At 38.5% G+C, this 25,435-nt stretch overlaps 1 long non-coding RNA gene, 1 other non-coding gene and 1 pseudogene across 6 annotated transcripts; all 3 read left to right on the top strand.

Annotated features, from left to right (window-relative positions):
* LOC120620933 (uncharacterized) lies at window positions 1–21,117 on the top strand. 5 transcript variants are annotated; one of them, XR_005658035.1, is made up of 6 exons: window positions 1–362; window positions 2,578–2,785; window positions 3,341–3,452; window positions 4,261–4,404; window positions 8,552–8,631; window positions 12,083–13,016. It is a non-coding gene; the product is annotated as an uncharacterized LOC120620933 (long non-coding RNA). The 5 variants fall into 5 exon arrangements; XR_005658038.1 differs by lacking the exons at window positions 1–362; window positions 12,083–13,016 and adding exons at window positions 2,139–2,289; window positions 21,042–21,117; XR_005658040.1 differs by lacking the exon at window positions 1–362 and adding an exon at window positions 2,139–2,289 and having other exon boundaries at window positions 12,228–13,016.
* LOC120623002 (uncharacterized) lies at window positions 16,619–16,737 on the top strand (annotated as a pseudogene).
* Window positions 21,118–21,668: 551 nt separating the features above from the next.
* On the top strand, window positions 21,669–21,773 carry LOC120581453 (U6 spliceosomal RNA). Its single transcript, XR_005647269.1, has one exon. It is a non-coding gene; the product is annotated as a U6 spliceosomal RNA (small nuclear RNA).
* The last annotated feature ends 3,662 nt before the right edge of the window (window positions 21,774–25,435 follow it).

Here is a 25,435-nt window from a genome sequence, read left to right as displayed (position 1 = left end):
AGAGAAATAGGATGAGGGATGTGGTGAAGTGTGTCTGTGATTATGTAAGGGGCAGCATTCAGGAACTGAGAGTCTGTTTTAGGCAGTGCATTTAATGCTTAATATCTAAAGATTTCCAACATGGAACTCAAATATTCTCCATTCCCTTTCTAGATCAATAAAGACACTCACCTATATACTCTGATCATTCACCCCAATGCTACTTGTGAGGTCAAAATTGACAACAAGCTAGTAGCAGCTGGGGATCTCGAAGATGATTGGAACTTCTTGCCTTTCAGGAAGATAAAAACTCCCATGCCCAGAAACCAAGCAAATGGGATGAATGTGGGCAAAGAGAGGATCCTGAAGATACAAAACCTGAGGTCAGAGGGTGTTTGGCTGGGAAGCAGGTGTGGGGATGGGAGAAGGAGGCTGGGAACAATGGAGTAGAGACTGGGGGTATCAATCGCTCAAAGAGGTGTCCAGCTAAATACTGGTACCCAAAGAGGCACAGAGAGAAGAGGGAAGCAACTCAAATTTGCTGAGGATCTATTGATTCTTCTGGCAGCCTCTATGAGCAGTGTGTGATGATCTCTATTTTATGGATAAGGAAAGACGCTTAGAAAACAAAGCGACTTGCCCAAGCATACATGCATCAGAACCAAGATTTGAGCCTGGATCTCTTTTTGACAACAAAGTATTGCTAGAGTGTATGGATTATATTCATTGATTCATTATCATTTACTGGAAAGCTGTACTGGGTATAGCTATGAGTAGGATAATCCAGTGACTGAGAATCCTCCTGGGATTCAGAATCTAGTGGGGGATGCAGACAAGTACATTAAGTGAAGTTCACACTGTGTAATTTGTGCTGGGAGCACAAAAGAGGCTCCTAACCCAGCCTGAGCTAGGGTGCAAACAGTGGTCTGAGAAGGATGGAGGCAATCCTTAAGTGATTGGGTTAACCTTGGGGTTGGAAACAGACTCTGGAGTCAGACAGATACGAGTTTGAATCTGAGCTCCACCATTTATTAAATGTGAGACCTGAACCTACTAAAAGACCTTGGGCAAGGAACATAACTCCTATGAAAGTCAATTTCACAAACAGGGATTATTATAGTACCTATGCAAAGGCTGCTGTGAAGATTAAATGAGCTATTTATACATAATATATTTCCTGGTATACAGTGAGTCCTTAATACATAGCATTTCAATGTTAATAATGTACTGAATTTCAAACAGTGAATTCATTAGAGCAAAAGAAGTGGGAAATTAGGATGGAGGGAGACATTATAGACTCAGAGAATAACAGGAACAAAGGCTCTACAGTTAGGTGGAAAGTAACATGGTTGTGTGAAGAACTGGAATCAGCGGTTTAGTATTTTGGGAGCATAAAGTTCAAGTAAGGAGTAGTGAGAGATGAGGTTGCAATGTCTATTGTCTAGGTCAAGAGTCCCAACCCCCAGGCCACTGACTAGTACCGGGTCAGTGGCCTGTTAGGAACTGGGCCGCACAGCGGGAGGCGAGTGAATGAAGCTTCATCTGTATTTGCAGTTGCTCCCCAGCACCAGTATCACCACCTCAGCTCCACCTCAGATCATCAGGCATTAGATTCTCATAGGCGCACTGGTCCCTGGTGCCAGAAAGGTTGGAGACCACTGGGCTAAGTCATGAAGGGCCTCACCTGCTATGTTGCTACTCCACAGGTCAGAGTAGAGTCAGCCTCATGCAGAGGAGATGCTCAGGGCTCAGCAAGGGGCAGCATGGGACCCAGAAGCTGGAATCCAGTCCCAAAGGAGAAGCCTTCAGAGAGGCGGCAGTGGCCCACCCATGTGTAAAGGGCTCCGATCCCAAGGGGAGGGAGGTGTAGTCAGGGTATTAAGGTGTGGTGTCTGGGCCTTTAACACCATGGAAGAATTAAAGGCTAGGTTTTTTCCAGGCCTGGCAGGCTTGAGGCACAAGACTTACCTCCTACTGAGGACCATGTATCTGATATAGTCAGGGTTGCCTGAAGGCTGGGAGGGAAAAGGAGAGGCTGCAAGACACTATGTTTTCTGGAGGAGATGTAAACTAATTAGATAGGCATGGTTCTATCAAGACAATAGCCTCCAGGATAGGCTGCAGACTGTTAGGTTCAGAAATCACAAAGCAGCTGAGTCGCCCAGGAACCAGGGAACTTTCCCAGTGTTACCCAACTCAAGGAATTCATTTTGTCTGCACGTGTCAAAGCCAAAAGAGACATGGACAGGGGTTTGCAGCAGAGAAAGTAGAAGTTTATTTAAAGAAATGGCGCCATGCCTGGAGACACAGGTGACCTAGCACTCAAAGATGTGGCTCTCCGATGGCCTCTAGGGGATAGAGTACATGGGGGAAAACTCATTAGTCATGGTAGCTAAAGGAGTTGGGGTCGTGGGCTCTACTGAGTGGCAGGGGCTAGGGTAGGAGGCAGTTGATCATTGCATCAGGTCCTGATGTCAGTCATGGCGTAGTTCTGTCTGGTTTCAAGAGGATGCCAGTGCAGTCCTTCTGCCTTCATTGGTGTGGAGCTGCAAGATGTTATCTTTAGTTTGACCCAAACTCTGTTTCTGTGGTCAACAGGCCTGAGCCTTTGTTCCTAAGACTGTTCCATGCTGACCTAACGGCTTAACAATTAAGGGAGTGGTCATGCAGGTATGCAGAAGGATAAAAGAAAAGAAGCAAGTGAGAACAAGCCCAGTTTGAATCAAGGAGAAAGAGAAGAGAAAAAGTCATTTTAAAGAAATGAAGATTTGCACTGTTACACTAGATGCAATGCTGCTGAATGACTGTGAGTATAGTAGGTTGGGCATCAAAGCCTTCAATTTTGTCTAGGCAAATGGTCAGCACCAAGATGAACTGCCAGGTAGACAGCAAAACTTTGGAGGCTCCACAGCAGAAAAAATATAAAAGTTAGGTAGGCTGTTTGTGACTGTCTTGGGAAATAAAAGGGTCCTGAGGTATAATAGAGGACTGATCCAAGTCTGGGAGCATGCTGGGGTACAAGGCAGGTGACCAAGAGAGGCCTTCAGAAAGAGGGACCCAGGCTAAAAGACCTGTTCTGACAATAGGGGCACATGATTGGGAGTGAAAGAGGATCAGAAATAAATTTCCGCCTTATTTGAATTTAAATTACTCAAAGTCAGCGTGGTAGTAAACTTTAGGAAGAGCTGGAGTTGCTTAAAGGCTTTTTGTCTCTTGTATTGGGTTTGTTTGCAAAGTTCTGAACTGGGCTTTCATAGGGGTGAGGACAGGAGAGTGGCAAGAGTAGGGAATCAGGTCCAGCCTGACTACTCTGGACCCCAGTTTCACCCCAGCCTACCCATCTGTCCTCATTTTGTTTTAGGACTGGGAGGACTGAGTACATACCAAACCCAGATGCCAAGAAGCCAGATGACTGGAATGAGGTGATGGATGGGGAGTGGGAAAAGCCGTTGATACCAAACCTGAAGTATGAGGTGAGGGGGTCTCTCCTTCCAAGAGGTGTGAGAAATAAGACAAGAGATGTAACTTTTAACTTACAAATCAGAAGCCAAAATCCTGTGGTTATACCCCACCTCCTCCTTAAGACTGTAGCCTCATCTGGGTTGTGCCTACCTGGGGAGCGTGGGCTGGTAAAAGTCAACGCTGGGAGCAGAGGTCCAGACAGCCCTAGGCGATGAGTTTGTTAAAGGTGATAGAAAGCAGCCAAAGGAACATAGAATAGGAAATGGTCTGGGGTCAGAAACTGAAGCTTCAAGAATGGTCTTGAAAGGGAAAGCATAGCCTATGAATGAACCAAAGGTGTTGGGGTGGGGGGATAACTTCTTTTTAAGGTCTAACTCCTGACCTCATGTCAGAAGCTAGAGGGAAGTAAAGCAATCAGCTATCAAATGATCCAGAGATAAAACGGACTGAAGCAGCATGATTTTATTGGGCCCCAGTTTCCTGTGCTACACACCAAGAAGAGAACATCCCCAGGAGCTGGAATCCTTAGATGATGTTCCCTGGGAAGCTACAGTTTCTTAACTTCATGAAAAAACTTATAAAGAGAGATGGGACCAGAATTGGTCTCTGCCACCTTGTTTGGCTCCCTCTGGATAGAAGGGGGAACTTGGAAGAATCTTGTGCATTAACTCAAAGGAAGGGAAAGAAGTTCCAGGAATCCTGCTCTGAATCCTTATGCCTGAATACACAACTGTCTTTATAAATTGATGAGTCTTTCTGATTGCATGAGAAGAATGGAAAAATACTAATGCCATGTTTACCCTTTGGTTCTTTGCTTAGGGACAGTAGAAACCTTGGATCACTGACAGTCCCAGTTACCAGGGGAAATGGATTCATCCAGAAATAGACAACCCTGAATATAAGCTCGACCTCACCATTTGTCACTACGATAACATCAGTGTTCTTGGCCTGGACCTTTGGCAGGTAAAGCTCTCTGAGTTCAGAGCCACTGATCAACAGTCCCTCTAAATTTTCTACAAAGTGGAAAGAGCTCCAGGCTGGAAATCAGAAGCCTTGAATGAGTCTCAATCTATCTAAGACTCAAACTGCTTATCTTTAAGATGGAGCTAATTATATTCATCTTAATAATTACAATAGCTAAAATTTATTGAGTCCCGATCATATATCAAGTACTATATTAGAGACTTTGCAAATGCCATTTAATTCTCACTATGAAATCTCCTGTTTCTAAATGTGAAAACTGAGATTCAGAAAAGTTCAATAATTTGCCTGAAGACATACCTGGTCAGCAGAAAAGCTGAGATCCAAGTGCAGGCCTCTGTGAGGCCAAATTCAAGGTTCCCGTGCTTAACACTGCTATGCTGGTCCTACGTGATTCTTGGGGGTGGTTCTGGGGATAGAAGGGAATCAGAGATGTCATAGAACTTGAAAATATTAAAATCCCAGAAAGATGTTGGGGGGTAATTGTCCCAGTCGTGATGACAAGTCTTAACCCAGCCTCCCTCTCTTTGCCAGTCATCTTTCCTGGCTCTGATCGGAAGGGAAAGAGGAAGGCTCAGACACCCAGGCCCTCCTAGAGTTGTTCCCTCTCTCTCTCTCTTCCCTGAGGCCTGTTAATTGAAAATGGGGAGGATTCTTTCCCTACTCAGGAGAAAAGAGAGTACTTCAAGCACCTGTCTCAGAATGAAGGCCTTAGCCCAGGAGGCCTCTTAGAAACTGTAATCTACATAGTCTTAGAATTCCCTTGGAGAAGGGGGGAATTCACTTTTGTTAAACACTGGCCTAGGATCAGTGCTTTACCTATTCATCCTTTGATTCCCACAGTTCTGCAAAGTAAGTATTATTATCCCTTATTAGTACCCCATTTTACATTTGAGAGAATTGAGGCTCAAATGTCAAGTAATGTTCCTAAGAACACACAGCTAGTGTGTGATAAAAATAGGATTCAATAGGATTCAGACAAAAGTCTGTCAACCTCTAAAGTCCATGCCTTATTGACTACACCCACTCACTATACAACAGTCTCTAGAAACCATAGCCACTTGTTCTTGGGTGTATCCTGGAAGGTCCCATGGCCAGGGAAATCTCTGTCTCTGACCAGTGATTTTTACAGATCGGGGCTGCCAAGGGTCTCTTGGACAGGCACTCCCTATTTGAACCTCTCTTGGTTTATTCATTTTCCACTTTATTTGTTTCTACTTTTTGGTTTCCTGGCTCAGTGAGACCAGCATAGGAATGCAAGGAGATGGTGTATGTAAATTACCACATGCACAATAGGGATTCAGGAGAGAAGAAAGAAGGGAAGGTGAGAAGAAAGGAAGGAAGGTGGGAAGGAAGGAAAGAAGGAGAAAGGAAGGAAGGAATGGAGGAAGGGAGGGACAGACTAGAGAGATACATTATATCTTACTTTTCTTCTTTTCTTATCTAAAGAATGTGGATATAGTTTGCACAAGTTTCCATTGTTATCTCTTTTCTTTTCAACTGTCCCTTAATAAATTATAGGAACTTTCTGCATCTTGTAAAAATATGTGGTCATATTAATATGCCTGATCTGATTGTTTCCTTAAGATGTATTGACTTTTTCACTGAAAACATTAAAGAACACACTTTAAACTGTATCTTTGTTCATCTATAAAATTTTAAAATTATTTGGCACTAATTGCTCTGAGTTCTATCAACCTCTCAGAGCAGGCATACCTTTCTATTAGAGAACTTAAATCATGCGGAAGGAATGCTTCTCAAATTTAAATGTGCGTGCATATTCAAATCACTTGGGATCCTATTAAAATGCAGATTTTGATCCAACAGGTCTGGGATGAAGCCTGAGAGACTACATTTCTAAAACTCCAGCGTTATCTCTTAATCTTTTTTTTTTTTTTCTGGTGACACGGATCTGCATAATGCTGACATCACCCTTGCAGGCATCCTTTTCTTCTAAGTTCTAACTGGGTCTGGCGCTTATAGGTCCTCCTCTGCCCTACTTACTCAGCCAACTAGCACATCCAGTTTACCACAGGGTCCCTGCACCTTGTTGAAAAAGCCTAGTGACTCTCAGCATGGAGATGTATGGGAATTCCCTTTACTGCCCTGCCCCAAATCTTGTTTCCAGCCATCAGATATTCTATAAACTCAGTTGCCCACATGGTCTGTCCTAGAAAGCTGGTTAACTTTCCTGCTTAGTCCTTGCCCCATCCTGCTGTCTGTTCTGAGATCTTCATACAACCCACTCCCCCACCCCCGCTTTTTTTTTTTTGGCTTAGCCAGAAATGATTACATTCTTTCGTCAGGACAGAGACTGGGAGGAGATGGCAGCAAAGAAAGAAAATTCTTTATCTTACTTTTGAGACTTTGATCTTTGAAGGAATAATGGCACGAAATACAATAAATATAGCCTAGCCATAATGCAAAGCACATTGACAACCCTTAAGTCATATGGTCTGTGTCACAGCCTCGTGAGGCTAGGAGAGTAGGACTTACCGTCTCTGTTTTACTGAGAGGAAGTCAAAGGCTCAAAAACGTGACTTGACTTGTCAAGAGCCCATAGTTAATAAGTGCCTAAACCTAAATTCTTTCTGTTTTATGATCCAAGTGGGATAACACAGGAAAACAGGTAACTTTCAGTCAATAAACTTTTTAGGCTTTACAGTCTAACAAAGCTCTTTCTCACATGTTCTTTTCTTCTGAGAACTGTATGAAGAAAGCAGGGAAGGTATATTTTCTTACATTTTCCAGATGGAAACATAGAGGCACAGAGATGTGAGTAGACCAAGGTCACTCCCCTAGTAAGTTTTAGGAAGCAAGACTGGCCCTCATGTCCTGATTCTTAGTTGAAGGCAAAGCCATGTGTTTATTGTAAGGGAGATGGGGGTAAGGGGCACCGAAGACAACAAGGGAGATTAGGAACGTTTCTCATGGGAGCAGGAAAAATGGAAGAGCCAAAAAATGAGCAGTTCTCTAACCAAGACTGCTGATGACTCAAAAGAGAAAAAAAACCCAAACGTAAAAAATCTTTAAATTGTACAAAGAATTACTAAAATTGATTTTAAAATGGCTACGAGCAAAACAACAATCTCTTCAAAGTGGCTATTTTGTTGTTTATTTTTCTGTTGGAGACAGGGTTGCTGGGATGATGTAAGCCAAATAAAACCCTTATTTTAAAAAAACAAAACGAAACTTTTTTCAAACTCTGGAGGAAGGTTATATGATAACTCATACTGCAAACTACCTTTTGGCCACACAATTGCTCCCACACAATTAATTTGCTGATTTATTTAATATACTGCTAACATAAAAACAAACCAAAAACCACAGAATGACCATCCCTTTGCTCCTTTGAAACATATCCAGATACTGAAAAATTATGATAACTATTACTGTTTATTGAGTATTATCTGTTAGAGACTATGCTTTAGATACTTTGCTTCTAATTCTCATGACAACATTGCAAAAAAGTTATTTTCAATACTGTTCTTATGAGAGAATAGGCTCAGAGGAGTTGAGAAACTTGCCCAAAGTCACACAGTTAGTATGTGGTTGAGCTAGTCTGTCTGCCTCCATGACTTGTGATCTTTCTCTTCTGTTCCCTTGTCATTAAATCAACAAACACTGAAATTATTATATACCATGTATATTCACTTTTTCTTTTAATTGTAAATGCTGGATTTTTTTTTTAAAAAAAAAATACAGAAATAAGGTGGAGAATCTAAATTCTGCTCACTTCTTGTCAAACCTTTCATTTTCTCTATGTTCTTTTGTTTTCCTGATTGTATTAGGTATTGTCAATGTAAGCTGAAGCAAGAGCCCCTGGGCAGCAATTTGGAGTCTAGCAGATTGACAAAAATTTATTCACAACCCTCTAAAATGGTGGTCATAGGCTTGAGGAGCACAGAACCTCAGGAAACAGTAAATTAACTTCTTTTGAGAATGGATCAGCCAAAGTAGTACAGTATTCCAAACCCTCATATTATTAATCACCTTTTATTTCCTCACTCCACCTTCATTATTGATTAAAAGTGCCCGTGGCCTGGGATTCTGCATTTAGCGAGGCCCCAGGTGATATTTTAAACCTTATGACCTAGTTCTAATAATCCCATTGTTTTCATTTCAACAGGTATTTTTGATAATTTCCTTCTTACAAATGATGAAGAGTTTGCTGAAGAGGTTGGAAATAAGACCTGAGGAATAAGAAAAGTAAGATATTCCCCCCCACTCTGAATTCCGGATGTCTGATTCCTCATTTGTACACTGTTCTTTGCATTAAAAATCAGCCTCACAGTCATTGTCTCATTTGCTGGTCACATGGCCCTGTGAGGGCAGGGAAGGGGGAAGAACTCACATTCACTGGACATATATAACTTTGTACTTGACTCTGTGAGCACTTGCCAAAAATTATCCCACTTAGCCCTTAAAACAACCCAGCAAGACAGATATTATTTCCATTTTTTAGATATAGGAACTGAGATTCAGAGAGTATATATAAACTGCCTAAGGTTACACACAGCCTTTAACTTGTCGAGTCAGAACTCACACTCCTTCTGTGTCACTCTCCCTGTTCACAGTGTGGTAATCTAGAACAGAGGTCCCCAACCCCCGGGCTGTGGACCAGTACCAGTCCATGATCTGTTAGGAACTCGGCTGCATACCAGGAAGTAAGCAATGGACCAATGAATGAAGCTTCATCTGTATTTGCAGCCTCTGCCTAGAGCTAGCATCACTGCCTCAGGTCCATCTCACATCATCAGGCATTAGATTCTCACAGGAGCATTGGTACCTGATGCCAAAAAGATTGAAGACCATTAAATTCTAGAAGGGAGCTACTGAATCCACTTCTGCTGGATGACTTAGTCAAAAGAGGAAGGTGTTAGTGCTGTTTATCAGGTTTGAGTTCTCCTAGAACTATTTACGGGCAGAGTGATATTTGGGACAGTGGCTTTATGATGGTAACACCCTCTCATCCAGACTTCCTGGTTCTGCAGGAAGGTCCATTCAAGCAGGTTTGAGGCTAGTGCTGGATTACCCAAGGCAGACTAAGCTCATGATTAGAGTGCCAAGAAAACACAGGCACCAAAACTAAAATTATTTTCGAGAGAACTGATACTTAATATTTCTGAAGAAGCATTGAAGAGATCATCGTGAAAAAAATTATCAGTCTTTTTTACACTTTTCAGTCTGGTTTTGTTTTGCTTTTACTTTGGGGTTATCTAATATTGTTTAGTTGAGGCAATATTATATATTGGTTAAGAGCATGAGTTTTAGAGCTAGATTGCTTAGGTTCAAATCCAGGCTTCATCATTTACTGGCTGCAAAGTTATTTAACCTCTCTGATTTTCAGTTTCCTCATCTATAAATTGGGAATGACAATAGCAACTATCTTATAAGTTCCCAGCATGTAGCAAGCACTCAATATACAGTACCTATTATTATTAAATCATACATTCACTTGACAAATATTTATTGAGTGCCTGTTCAAAGCACTGTTATAGTTGCTGGGGACATATCAGTGAAATAAAACAGATATTTCTGCCTCCATAGAGTTACATTAAGTTAAGGGGGACCAGAAGGAAACATATAAAGAAGTAAATATATATGAGTGAGATGGTGAGATAAATGATTAAGAACAATAAAGCAATAGAGAGGGCTGTGATAATGGGGGTTTTGTGCTTTTATATGGGGATAGTCAGGAGAGACTTCATGAGTAAGTAACATTTAAGAGATTTGGAGGAAGTAAGGAGGAAGCTATGCAGATATCTGGGAAGAAAAGCCTTTTGGGTAGCAAGAACAGCAAATGCAAAGTCCCTGATGTAGGAGCATAACTTGAAGAAACATTAAGAAGACCAGTGTGACTAGAATTGAATGAGTGAGAATGAGAGTAGTTGGGGCCATATCCCGGAGTAAAATGCCATCAGAGCCATTATTAGTAAAGTGATATGCACTGGCTCACAGTTTAAGATATTACTCTGGTTGCTGTGTTGCAAAAGACTATAAGGACTAAAAAAAGACTCTAGTGGAATAAGAGAGAAGCAGGTGATAGTGGTGAAGGTAAAGAGAAATGGTCAGGTTCTAGATCCATTTTGAAGGCAAAACTCACAGGAGCAATTAGATATGAAAGATGGAATTTAGGATTAAATATGGAATATGAGTGAGAGTGAACAAGAATGGCTCCAAGGTTTTTGAGCCAAGTGACTAGAAGGATGGAGTTACTGAGATAAGGAATAAAAGGGGAGAAGCATATTTTGGGAGTGGGGCCAGAAATAAATAACATAATTGTTAAATGTTGAGTCAGATATGATTATTGTAAATTCAAATGTCAAGGAGGCAATTGAATACGAGTCTGAAAAAGAGATATACACTTTGCAAGTCATCAGCTTACCGGTAATATTTAAAGCCCCATATAGTGGGAAGATGTGTTGGGAAGTTTGAAGAGAAGGTGAGAAATAGTTATCAAAGGAGGAGAGTGAACCAACCACAGAAATATAGTAGGCTCACTGGCTAGCACTTGGGGGCTCACTTGAGCTTAGTAATAACGAATTTAAACTAAGAACAATCAGCTTAGTTTTTATTGTTTTCTCTATCCATATTCTCTGCTTAGGTGCAGGCCTCAAGAATTGGATTTAACCAGGGTTGAGAGTTTACCCAAATAATGGAGGGAAGGGAAGAGAATTGAGGATGTTTACAAGAGATCGATCACACAAAATTAAAAAGGAGAAAATTGAGGACATGAGTTGGTTGAGAGCTAATGATAAGGAGATTGGTTCAGTGGATTGTTGTAAGTCCAGGTGGAGCTGAGGAGCTGGTGGAGTTGGTGGTCTTTGGTTACCTTTGGCAGGGCCATTTGGAGGGTGGCAACAGATCAGTGAGTAGAGTACTGAGAGGGAAGTAAAGAAATACAGACTTTAATGGTAGTCAGTGCTTCCCAAGCATAAGAAAATGAAGCTCAATTGAAAGAGAGGTTTTCCTCCCCCTACAGAAGTGTCAAGCATTTGCTCCCAGCAGGATTCTAGCAGGCCCTAGCCAACTGGGTATGCAGATTCTCAATCTAACCTTGTCCTCCAAGACTGGGTAAAAGACCTTTTGGCCCAGGTGTTATAGGTGAGGATTGAAGCCCCAGAGGAGTTTGTACTGTGCATCCTTTTTTAAAGGCCCCTTGGAATAGAAAAATCTATGAAGATGGTCCTAGGGATAAAATTCTGAGGCCTGGATGAACACATAGGAAAACTCACTGATCATGTGCTCATCTTTCATATCTAATTGCTCCTGTGAGGATTCTTTCTGAATTAATGAAAATATTTACTATCACAGTCCAAAAGCAAATTCGAAGAGTTTCTTAAAGATGGTATTACTGTGGCATAGTGGCATAGAAAGAAGGCCAGACTCAGAGCCAGAAAACTTGGTTTCTAATTCTAGTTCTACTACTCACAAGCTATATAGCTTGGACAAGTTATTTAGTCAGTCCGGACCTCAGTTCCCTCTTCTAAAAAGTGAGACAATGACATTTACTGTGAGGAATAGAAATAACGTTTGTAGATTGTCTTGCACCAAGCTTAGCAATGCTCTAGACATTCAGTGTTTATTGAATTAACCAATTTTATTTATGAACAAATTACACACACACTCACATATACACACATTTTCTACCACACAGATGCCGAAAATTTGTATGTAAATAAACATCATCCCAGAAATCTATAAGAATGTGGGAAGATATCAGACATTTCTAAAGTGGGTTAACTGTTCATACTGTCTGTAAATTATTTTGAAATTCCACATTCTAAATGGGATGTAAAAAGGTAATGGAGAGAACTGTATGCAGAACTGGAGAAAAGAAAACAGGAAGAAGAAGCCAAGAAGAAAAGGGAAAAGGAGGAGGAAAGGGAAGATAACATCTGGGGAACTGAAGAAAAGGGAAGTGAAGAGGATTTTGCTGAGAAACCAAAAAATGACAAACAGATGAAGGAAGATGATGCTGAAAGAGCGTTTCTGGGTAAAAAGGAAGAAGTCCATGTTGATAGGAAGGATGAACTGTAACTGGGTAAAAATAGTTACATCAGAGGCAAATAATGTTGCTTAGAAGGAGAAATGTTTGTGAGGTTGGCAAAATCTAGGAAGCAAAATTACTTGCTCTTTTTGAATGAACTTTGGATTTGTATTTCTCCCCCACCTCCTTTGCTCTTTGTGACCTTGGGAAAGTCACATAACCACTTGCAGCTTCTATTTCCTTGTCAGTGAAAAAGGAGTGATAATTCCTATTTCATGAGGTTGTTGTCGGGATTAAATGAATTATGTGTGTTAAGCGCTTGATATAAATATATTTAGCAACAAGTAGTAGCTATTACCACTATTGTTCTCATGGTGTTTATGAAGTTAATTGTTGGTAAATGAGCTTCTGTATGAACCTGATCCTCACTTTCAATTTATTTGGTATATCCAGGAATTTTATTTTGTTTAAATATCTGTATTTCTTAATATTTACTGAGAAATTCTTGGGGATGTACTTGGGGTTGATGATGTTTTCTTCTTGCAGATGTACCAAGCACTTAAAAACAGACTTCTTAGCATAAAGATACTTTATAAAAGTCTTTTTGCTTCTTTGCTGATTTGTGCCCTAATTTTTAATTATTACTTGTTTGCAGGTTTGCTGGTCTTACCTTTATCTTTTCTGTACCACCTGCTCACAACATTATTATCATACGTATTCAGGTAGCTCTTTACAGACTACTAAAGCACTTTCCCCTAAATTTGAGGAGCTCCTACATTGTGCTCACTTAACCCTCATTGCAGCCATTGAACAGGACACCATTATTATCTTCCTTTCACAGACGCAGAAACTGCTCAGAGTGGGAAAGTAACCTAACTTTCCTGTGCCTCATTTTTTCACATTTGTGAAATGGGGTTAATAATGAGACCCACTGCAAACTCAGCTGTGAAGATTAAATGCTGACTCCTTCCTTCTTTTGTTTTACCAGAAGTACACCAAGGACTAATTCCAGTCTAGCTGGTAAGTCAGGCCCAGACATAGCTGTCATATGATAGCACAAGGCTGCAAATAGTAGGTGCTCAATAAATGTTGAAAGAACGAACATAACTCTGAGTGGTGGTTTCAGGGAAGATGTCATGCAGGAAGTGACCTTTAAGCCAGATTTTGTAGAATAAATAAGAGTCTGTCTGATGGAGAAGGGGGTGTGTGGACCAAATTTCAGAGTCAAAGAGTAGGGCACCCAGATGACAAGAGGTGATTGTTGAGGTCAGGGAGGAGCTGTGAAACTCTTTCTTTTTTCCTGAAGGTTGACGCCTAGCATAGTTTCTGGGCCTTATAATCTTTGGAATGTTCTGGTTTGGGAAATTTGCCTTTGCGGGAGAGGCAAAACTTTACCCTCTTGGGGTCATTGGCTGGGCCTGAGAATCTAAATTGATTAACAGGAGAAAAGCACACAAATTTATTTAATAAAGTTTTGTGTGTCACAGGAGCCCTCATAAGGAAATAAAGACTCGAAGAAGTGGCAAAACCTAAATGCTTTTAATACTACGTTGAACAAAGAACTAAAATATACAGGAAGGCTAAAGGAAGATAAGAATTATTTAACAAGGTCTGTTTGTGCAGAATTCTCTGTCTCAACTTTCCATCCTTGATGATAAGAATGTTTCTTTCCTGGTATATGGAGGGAAGCTCTCACATGGGAGTTTTCAGGCAGAAAAGGTGATATCAGAGTGCTCCTTTTTTATGTTTTTTTTTTTTTCCAAGTGCTTTTAGCTGAAAATAATCCTTATGCCAAAGTGGCATTTTTGGGGGTGGCGTATTTTGGCATCCTTCACCTTCATACCGGCTTCTATAACACAAGAATCTTCCCACTGTAAAAAAGAGCAAGGCTTCAGGTGCTGACTCAACATTGTCTTGGAGCTGGAGGGCTGGCGTGTAGGGTGATCTATACTTTAGGGATGCCAGACTGATATGGGCATTGTTTACTACTAATGACTGCTCTGATTGGTCAGGCATATGTTCTACCAATTGTTGCATATTTTCAAATATCACCAGATAAAGATACTGAATTCGTGCAGAATAAGGATCCATTTGAATTTTTTAAGCTGCTGCTTTTATCTTTGTTAAATTCTCTTTGTTAAATTCTATTTTGATAGATTGTACCAACATTACTTCAGAAATTAAGGTAATTTTAACAAGAAAAAAATTCATGAATAGTTCCACCCATTCTACACCCGAACTGAAATTTTTTTGTGTTTCCTGACAGGACTTTTGAACACCACCATTCTGCCACTGATACTCCTCTAGATGAGTTTTTCTTTTTTTAATTCTGATTATATGTTTAATATTCAAAAATAACAGGTGTTCAATGTAAAAAATTTGGAGTCTATAAATATACTAAGAAGAAAGTAAACAGTTCTCATTATCCCCAAATCCAGAGACAACTGTGCAATATTTACTGTCTTTCCTTCCAGTTTTGTGTTCATTCATGGCTAGTTGGTTTGACTTTGGGTTGAGAGGATTTAATCATACTCCACAATACATGGCACTTTATCAGCTTTGGTGGGTGATTACCATTTTTAAATCTTATTATTTATTTCTTCTCTTTCAGTTCCTTTTCCTTCCCCACACAGGCAACTAAATTATATTTGATGTGTATCTTTTTGTCTGTGTTCTTACAAAACGTGAATTTTTGTTTTGCATGAATGTATTTTTAACTTATGTAAATGGTATAATATTTAAGTCTCATTTTGTTTCTTCACATTTTTCATTGAGCATTGTTTTTTAAATGCATTTATGTTGCTATGTATATATCTGATTCATTGTCCTGATTGTTGCATGATATTTCATGATATAACATTTACCATAATTTAGCTATCTGCTCTCCTAGTGATAGACAGCCAGGTTGATTCTGAGTCTCTATCATCATAACTAATATGGCAATGAATATTTTAATGCACAACCTTTTATGTGCCTGCATAAGAATTTCTTTGGGATATTTATCCCAGGAGTAGAACTGCAGAGACATAAAATATGAGTTCTTAATTTGCATAATTTATGTCCGATTGCTTTCCACAATGGCTATACCACTTCATACTCCCATCACCATGCATAAGGATTCTAGCATCCCCTCAACTCCACCAGAGATCATTATCAAATTTTTATAGTTTAATAGATGTAAAAAGATATTAAAGCATTTCTGTTTTAATTAACATTTCTCTGATATCTTTGAGCATCTCTTTATATGGCTTTTGATTTTAGGATTTCCTTTTTCATATTCTTTGCTTATTTTCTTCTTGAGATTGAGGCCCTTTTATTTATTTGTAAAAGTTTTGTGTATTAAGTATTTTAAATATCTTCTCTCATTGAGTTACTTTGTCCACAGTGTCTTTTGTTGAATAGAAATCCTTATTATTCATCAATATTATTATTTTATAGTTTGTGCTTTTGAAGCTTTGCCTTGCCCTTCTCCTCGGTCACAGAATATAATAGTCTCCTATATATTTCTTTCATAATTTTATTTTTCACATTTATTGTCTTTAATCCTCCTAGAGTTCAACCTGTATAAGGTATAAAATTATTGAAATATGGTAATTATATTTCAAACCTTCATGTATCAGTTTCCGAGAGAAAGATATTAAAATCTTCAGCCACAATTGTTTCTATTTCTCCTTGCAGTTCTGCATGTTTTATGACTGCAAATAGGTGCATCTATGTGTTTTGCCTGTTACATTTATGTAACAATTTGCCTATTGTTTCTTTTATAAATATATAATGGCTTTTATCACTTGTTATTTTTTGAGACTAAAATTCCTTTTTTGCTAGATAGTGAGATCACAACCTAGTTCATGTATTCCTGGTGAATCTTTTTTCGTCTTTTTATTTTTAATCTTTTTATCTCTTTATGTTTTAAGTGTGCATCTTATAGCCAATTTATCATTGGTTATGATTTTTTAAATTTAATAATTTTTTATTTTTTAGTTACACTCAACATGCAATATTATATTAGTTTCAGGTATATAACAGTGATAAAATATTTAAATAACTTACAAAGTGATCACCCTGATAAATCTAGTACTCATCCGACACCATACATAGTTACTACAATATTATTGACTATATTCCTTATGCTATACTTTACATTCCTATGACTATTTTATAACTACCGATTCATACTTCTTCATTTAAAAAAATCCAATTGGCGTCTACAACCATACTACCCTGAACAAGCCAGATCCCATCTGACCTCAGAAGCTAAGCAGAGTCGGACCTGGTTAGTACTTGGATGGGAGACCACCTAGGAAGACCAAGTGCTGTAGGCATAAAATACATACATACATACATACATACATACATACATACATAAGGGATTGTAATCTGACAAGGTTCTTGCAATCTGCGAGGTCGATCAAGGATTACCTCACCTAAAAAAAAAAATCCAATTGGTGAGATTAACTTATTTGCATTTAATGTAACTATTATATGTTAGGATTTAGTTCTACCATCTATTTATTATACATTCTTTTTATTTTTAATCTTCTTTTCTGCTTTCCATTGGCTAAGATGAATTCTCTTCTGTGGGTTTAAAATTTATACATAATATTTTCTTTTTGTGATGGCAGCCATTAACTTCAGATTTATACTTATGGGTTTAAGAGAATTCTTCCATCTCAAAAGTTTGAACAAAAGCCCCCCAAAATTTCTAAGCTTGAAGCCCCAAGATCTGATGTATCATATCTGTGCACATATTGATCCAATCATTTGCTGAGGTGGGAGGTCTTTGATCTCCAAAGGAAACACAGGGTACAGTTACCAAAAGAAGGGGGAATGGAGTCTGGGAGACTACATAACAATATATGTCCACTCCTTCATATTAAATAAACTTCTTTGAGCCTCAGTTTCTTCTTCTGTGAAATGGCAATTATACCTACCCAAAGGGGTGATATGAAGAACAAATTGGGTAATAGATATTAACATTTCTTATGAATTATAAAGTGCTGCACAAAGATTATTATTCTTGCCTTTGCATTCTTCACATGACACTACCATCATTTGTTTAGGTGTTGGTATTTATCTGGACTGCTACCTGGGGTTGTACCATCCTAGCCAGCATTTCCCCCATTGTGCCGATGCCTATAGATTTGATTTTCCTTTCCCAGGAATAATGAATGGGCATGATGTCAGGATCATGAAAAGATCATGTTTGACTTGAGAGTTAGTTTCCATCCAAAGAATCCTAAAGCTGCAGGGCAGGGTAACTTGCTAGTAGACTCGCCAGACTGCAAACAACTGAAAGCTTAGGGCAATGGTACCAAACTGGGCTCCTCTTCCTTCTCTACCTCAAATTAGATGTGTGACCTTAGCTAAGTCACTTAAACTCTCTGAGCCTGAAAAATGGAGGTCATCAAAAGATCTACATTTTAAAGTTGTGATAGGATTAAATATTATATGTAAAATGCCCTGGCCTTTAAGAAAGTCTTAAACTTGTCAGACACAGATTCGAATCTCTTTGTTGATTACTTTCTGGTTTCTATTCTGCTACATTACAGCTAGGTAGAGTGCAGATTCTTTCTCATCTCTAAAGTTCATTGAATTTCTCTGTTTCCTTAGAGAATAACTGTTGTCCCTTCAAGGCCTGATGTCTTCAGAATTTGGACGAGGAATACTTGTCAGCAGGATAGTTTTATAAGAGAGATCCTGTTCTTCATAGGAAACTGGAGTTGATAATTCTGGTTCTTTTCACATATGAAGGATTTAGAGTCAGACTAAACTGCAAGACTGTGTGTACCTGCTATGTTTACTGGAATAGATTCTTCTACATGATTGTTCGTAAACTTATAATAATCTCAGGAATTAGATAATAATATCCCCATTTTACTGATAAGGAAACAGAAGACCACATAAATTAAGTAACAATCAAGGTAACGCAGTTGATAAGAAGAAAGGAGATGTAATGTAAGGATGATGGATTTTGGAGTCAGATCTAAATTAGGATCTCAGCATTGCCATTTACTAGATCTCGAACTTTGGTCCAGGGACCTAATCTCTTGAATCTCAGTTACAGTTCTTCATCTGCAAAGTGGGGATTGTGATAATATCTACCTCATTGAAATGTTGTACGGTTGAATTGTGAGAGTATATGCAAAGCAGAGTGCCTGGCATGTGGTAAGTGCTCCATAAATACTTAGATACTTGATAAGTGTACTGGGAGCCCAGAGCCCACATATAGTGCTGCCTTATAGGATTCTTCAATCATCATCAAGCTCCTCCTAGAACATTTCACAGGACATTCAAATGGTTTTACAAATTCCTTAAGCTGTGATTCAAGATGACAGTCTCAGAAAGGAAATGAGGCAGCAAGATATAGTGAAAGGAGCCCAGGCAGGGGAGTCTAGAGACCTAGGGTTTAGTGCTAGCTCTTCTTTAGTGAGTGTGGGACCTTGGGCAAGGCACGTTACCTCCCTGAGCCTCAGTTTCCTTATTTGTAAAATGGAGACAGTATTCTTTGCCTCTCAGTGTTGCTGGAGGTACAAATCCAGATGGATGCAAACACTGAAATGCTGTGTAAATACAAGGGTTTTCAATTTGTGTTTACTATTCTCCTCAAAGGGAGAGTAAACAGGACTCAAGATAACCTGAGACCTGTCTCCTAGAACAGTGGTCCCCAGCCTTTTTGGCACCAGGGACTGGTGCTCCTATGAGAATCTAATGCCTGATGATCTGAGGTGGAGCTGAGATGGAGCTGAGGTGGTGATGCTAGCGCTGGGGAGAGGCTGCAAATAAATACAGATGAAGCTTCACCCGCTCACCAGCCGTTCACCTCCTGCTGTGTGGCCTGGTTCCTAACAGGCCAGGGACCAATACAGATCCGTAGCCTGGGGGTTTGAGACCCTTGTCCTAGAGAGTAACTATTGGGAAACCCAGCCCTTAAGTGAGGTCCAATTAACTATTTGCTGCTGCTACAGCTGCAACTTGTACTCAAATATAAATCCTCAGCCCTGTGGAAAGGCAGCACTGTACAGACCATCGCTACTCACACCCTGTCCCCCACAGCTATTTGAACCAGAACTGGGAATCTGACCCCAAAGCAAACAACCCATGAGTTTGCCAGCAACCTACAAATGTGGTCTGGCTCCCAAAATATGAGTTAAACAAATCAATATTTCTCTCTGAGGAATTCAAGTTAGGAAACATGAGATAATTGAGACAATCAGTAGCTATACGAACAATGACTAAAAGGATATAAAGAGAAAGGCCATGAGGTTAAATGGAGAAATATATGGGAGGGGATACGATCTGGGTTGTAAGAAAGCAAAGAGATGAGGAAGCAGACATCGTGAGTAAACAGAAGCTATGAAGTAGGAAAAGAAAATATATATTTACTCAACAAATATTTCTAGAGTTCCTTTTATGAATCAGGCACTGTATTAGGCTCTGAATATACAAAAGTGACTGATAGACAACCTCTGCCTTTATAACAATCTTATAGAAGAGACAAAACAAGTAAACAATAAATAATTACAAACTATCTTAAGGGCTAAAAAAAAAAAAACAAATACGGGGCTGAGATAGAACATACCAGGAAGGGAGCTACTTTAAGAAATAGCATGCTGAAGCAAGTTCCCTCAGAACAGATAATCAAGTTAGACATGGAAAATGAGAAGGAGCCAGGGAGAAGAGTATTTAAGGTAAAGGATGTGTAATGCCTGCCAACAGGAAAGGGCTTATCATGTTCAAGGAAGTTGAAAAACAAACAAACAAAAAAACAAGCCATGTGGCTCGAGAAAGGGAAGCAGCAGGAAAAAAGTATAGAGAGGTAAGCAGGAGGTACTTCACAGAACCCAGCAGGTTTGGTATGAAATTGGGGACTTAGTCCCAGTATAGTGAGAAGCCATGAAAGCATTTGAGTATGGGTAGTAACATGATCCAGTATAACGTGGTAGATAAGCTTGAAGGCTAAAGAGTCAGTCTGGGTCCAACCTAAGTTCTACCACTTACCAGCTGTGTGACATTTTGGTAAATTACGTACTCTCTCGGTGCCCCAGTTTTCTTTTCTGTAAAACTGAGGTAGAATTGCATTTTACCCCATGGAGATGTTGTGAAGATTAAATATATATATATATTTATATATATATATATATAAATATATATATAAATATATATATGTGGTATATATATATAAATATATATATAAAATATATATGGTATATATATTTATATGGTATATATATTTATATACATATATATGGTATATATATATTTATATACCATATATATATTTATATATAAATATATATACCATATATATTTAATAAATATATATAAATATATATATACTATATATATGGTGTGTATATATATATATATATATATATATATGGTGTGTATCGCAGTTCCTGACACATAATAAACACCCAATCAATATAAGTTTGTATTATTAATTGGTTTTTTAAAAAGTCATTATAGCTACTGTATAGAAAATGAATGTGTGGGGGATACAGGGGAGGCCAATTATGAAGCTGATGAGTGATCTGGATGAGAGACAACGAGTGAAGTAGTGGTAGTGGAGACAGAGAGAAATGGATGAATTTGACATTCTCAGAGGTAAAATTTTCGTATTTCGCAGATGCATTGGGCATCATGGTTGAGAAAAACAGAGGAATCAAGAATGACTCTTAAGTTTCTGGCTGCAGCAACCGTGTGGAAGGAGGTAACATTTCCTGAGACGGAGGAGCCTGGGAAAAGCAGACTTGACAGGAAAATTAGATCTATTTTAGACATGTTAAACTTAAGATGTCAGTGAGATATCCAGGTAGATGTTAGTTAGGCAGCTGGTTAAAAGTTTGGAGACCAGATGAGAGATCTAAGATGAAGATATGAATTTAGAAGTAACTAGCATAATCGGCATTTGAAGATACAGAAATAGTTGAGATCATCTAAGAAGGGATTATACAGAGAGAAGTGAAGGGAAACAAGAAGAGTCCTGAGGGGCAACAAATTTTAGGATGGTTGAAGAGACAAGGAGAATGAGGATAGGCCTATGAAGAGAGAGTAAAACCAGAAGAGTATGGAATCAAAAACCAAGAAAGGAGAGTGTTTCAAGAAAATTGGAGAGGTCAGCAGTATGTAGAAAGGTCAAATAAGATAAGGACAGAAAAATATTGCTAATTGATGACCTTGACAAGAGCAGTCTGAGTGAACTAGGGTGACTAAGAAAATATCAAGTAGGTTGAAGAATGAATTGGAGGTGATCTTGCTTTGAAAGCACATGTACTAAAACTAGAACAATACAGAGAAAATTGGCATGACTCCTAGACATATAGATGACACATGAATTTATAAAGCATTCCACATGTTTTGTGTATGGATTTGACTTTTAGACAATGCTAGCTTTTACATATTCAAAAAGAAAATTGAATCAAGAAGAATGAAAGGGATCATAAAACTGAATATAAACAGAAACAAACCTAACTAAATTTAAATAAATAGTATAACCACTCTGAAGATTTTTAAAAAATCTAAAAAATTTTTAAACACAGTACTTTAAATATATACTCTTAGTCTAAAAACAGAACAAAACTGCAAACAAATCTTGAACTCTAGTAGATTGTACTCAGTAGTGAAATAAATGTAGCAATTCTGAAATTATTTTGTGTGTATTATAACATCGAGCAAATGAAAAAAGACACTGATGTTGTTGAGAGCCAGAGTTCTCACTGTGGGAAAAGGGACATGCAAATAAGGAACGAGAGAAAGAACCCTGTGGTGTTGAATTGGAATTAGAGGGACCAGTAGGGAATTCATGATTAAAAATAGTTGAACTAGATAAAGTTGCTATTTTCCCCCCTTGGCTCTGTTTACTCAAAGAGCCCGGAAGCAATTATACTTCAGTGGCAATGAGAAATCTGGAGCCCAGATCTCAGTTCCTAAATCCTATTCTCCACTAAGTGGCGAGCTCTTTGGAGAAATAGATGATTTCCAAGGGTAAGCAGAGACAGTACAAGATGAACTTGGAACATCGTATTTTACCAAAAAGCGAGAAAGTGCTAAAAAATAAATAAAAATAATAGGCATGTTCAAAAGAACACCAGAGTTAGCTTGATAGGGCTCTCACTAGCCAAATCTGAAACAAGTTGAACATTAAAATGAATAATGACATAAATGATAATGATTATAAGTTATTAGGTAAAATAAGAATCCATGAGTCTATACTGATGATGAGAAGTAAATACACAAATGAATAAGAGAGAAGAGAAAGATCTTGCCTACGGAAGAATGTCATCTAAGAAATGTAGACCGAATAACAAGGTTACAAAATTACCATTTTGCAACCATCGTAGTAGTTGATTCAAGCAAGAATTATCAATGAATATTGAAACCTTTGGGCAAAAATTATTAAGAGGAACAGGATATTTACATTGTTTCAATGTACCTCTCCACAGATTACTCATTATTTACATAGAAAAAAATGCTAATTTTACAGTGAAGAAACCTAGGCAGATACCACTGTAACCAGCTGATCAAAGTGAACACCATCAATGATAGGATTAAGTGATACCACGTTTCTCCTCATGTGAGGTACTGAGGACAGAATATCCCATAGGTAGTATTCATGCCCCCGTCAAAAAAAAAAAAAAAAAAAAAAAAGAAAAGTAATCTTGGTCATAAGAAAACATGAAACAAAACCAAACAGAAAGAAATTTTATAAACTACTGGCCTGTACTTTTTCAAAAATCTCAGTATTGTAAATAACAATGAAAGTCTAGAGAACTGTTCTAGATTAAGGAAAGTCATGATAGTTAAATGTAATGTCTGAGTAGGAATTAGGCGCTGAATTAGACCCTGTATGGGAGGGAAAACTGCTAAATGGGACATTATCAGGCCAATTAGTGAACTTCGAATACGAACTATATATAAATATCATATCAATGTTAAATTACCTGAATTGTATCATCACACTTGTTGGGCGGAGAGTGTGTATGTAGGTATGTCCTTGTTCTTAGAAAATACATAATGAAGTATTTAAAGTATTAATGAAAAATACTAAATTCAAAGGGTTCAGAAAAAAACACACTTCCATATATAATCGTATATGTGCACACATACACATCCACATACAGAAATAAAGAGATTGGGGCAAAATATTAACTTCTGGTACATCTAGGTGAAGAGTATATGGGAATTCTTTGTAGTGTTCTTGCAACTCTTCTGAAAGTTTGAAATTATTTTCAAACAAAAGGTTTAAAAATAAATTGGAGATGAGAAAGTAGAAATAATACATAGATAACTTTGGAGAAATTTGACTATGAAGAGGAGGAGAGAAATAGGACTGAAGAGAGTCATGGTTATAAAATACTAGCTCTTTAAAAGTAGGAGAAATTAGAGTAAGTTTGCACACTGGAGATGCCAACGATGACAGCCTCAGGCCCTCTAAGACTCTCCTACCTTTAGACACCTGTGAACTCTTCTCAAAAGACATTTTATTCCTTAAACTGCAATCAGGAAAAAGACTTTTGGGCTACCACTTGAGGGCAGTACAAAATGCTGCATGTCATTCTGGTGGTTTTATTGTTTCGGTTGCTGGAACAAAACAAAGCCCTTTCCATGATTTTCTTTCAAATGTATTATGTGAAATAAACCTTCTAACACAGCACTTTTTTCAAATATTTTAAACAAGAAAAGTCCAACATAATTCAAAACAGGAGTTTGGAGAAAGGAGAGAAGGGGTGAGTTGGAGGGTCTTGTGTTTGGAAAAATGCCTGGCACATGTTATGAGTTTAGTAAAGAATAAATGATAACAGAAAAAAGCAGAGTATGCCAGAGTTGGAAGGGACACTAGAGAAGGATGAATCCAGCACTCTCATTTTATAGATAGGTCCTTAGGTCCAGAGGATGAAAGGAGCTTAGCCAAAGCCACAATGACATGGTAGAGAAGGTAATGGTATCAACACTCATCTGGTTAGTCTGTGAGGACAGAGGTTCTGATATTTTCAAACATCATAAACATAGCTTGCAAAGAGATCGATCCCATCATTGGTATTGATACTGAGTTCTTAGAAAAATTGTGATACTTCAATTGTGAGACTGTACTCCTCATGTCTTCTTCTACTCTGGGAGGATTTAGCTATTCACCTTCAACTCATCCACTTCAACTGGTCCTAATGCTTTGGACAGCACGGTTATGATCATATTCAACCTATTTCCTATTCCTTCTCGGCAGGACCTTAAGAGGTCACATGTTAGACTTTCCTACCAACATTGGGGAATAGAGTTGAAGGCCATTGGAAAGAAAGTGAATGGGCATGTGGCAGTATATTTTTTGAAACAACAACAACAACGACAACAACAACAACAACAATATCAGTGCACTAGAGTGGAAGTGATCTTAAAAGAACAAATCAGAAAAGAACAATCAAAAACTCTAAATATGACTTAAATACATAATAGGGAAGAAAGTAACCTTAGACTATTCAAAATATAAAAACCAATATGACTTCATATCATGCTAATAAGTGGGTTCAATAATGAGGTGTCCCTAACCTCATTATTACCTATAGAAAAATGCTCAGGCATTAGTCTGGTATTTCAAAGATCTTCTAACCTGGCTTCAGCCCACTCATGTCCTGCCATAGCTCCCATTCCATGCTCCAACCACTGCTTTCTGAACACTCGCTGCAATGGTTTAACTGCTATATCAGACTAAGCTCTGCACTTGCTCCATTTCGAGGTTCATCTAAAATGCTATGTTCTCTGAATGTTTCCTTGATCTGATCCTCACATTTACCTGAAAGTTCCTTTTGGCTCCCTCAGACATTGCATGTACTTATCTTTAGTATTCATTTCTGCCTTTTCTTCCCCATTACATAGTGAGCACTTTGAGAGGATGGACTGGGCCTTAATACTACTATTATTTTAGGGATTGTTTCCATTTATTAAGAATCTAGCAACAATCTGTCATATCTTTCTACCTCTCATATGTTTCCAGCTCACTCATTCCGACACCTCAACTCTAACAGTTCT

Source organism: Pteropus medius, unplaced genomic scaffold (assembly GCF_902729225.1).
Source record: "Pteropus medius unplaced genomic scaffold, Ma_sr-lr_union100, whole genome shotgun sequence".
NCBI classification, from domain to species: domain Eukaryota; kingdom Metazoa; phylum Chordata; class Mammalia; order Chiroptera; family Pteropodidae; genus Pteropus; species Pteropus medius.
The sequence above is the reverse complement of the archived record's forward strand: the minus strand, read 5'-3'. Positions and strand labels throughout refer to the sequence as shown.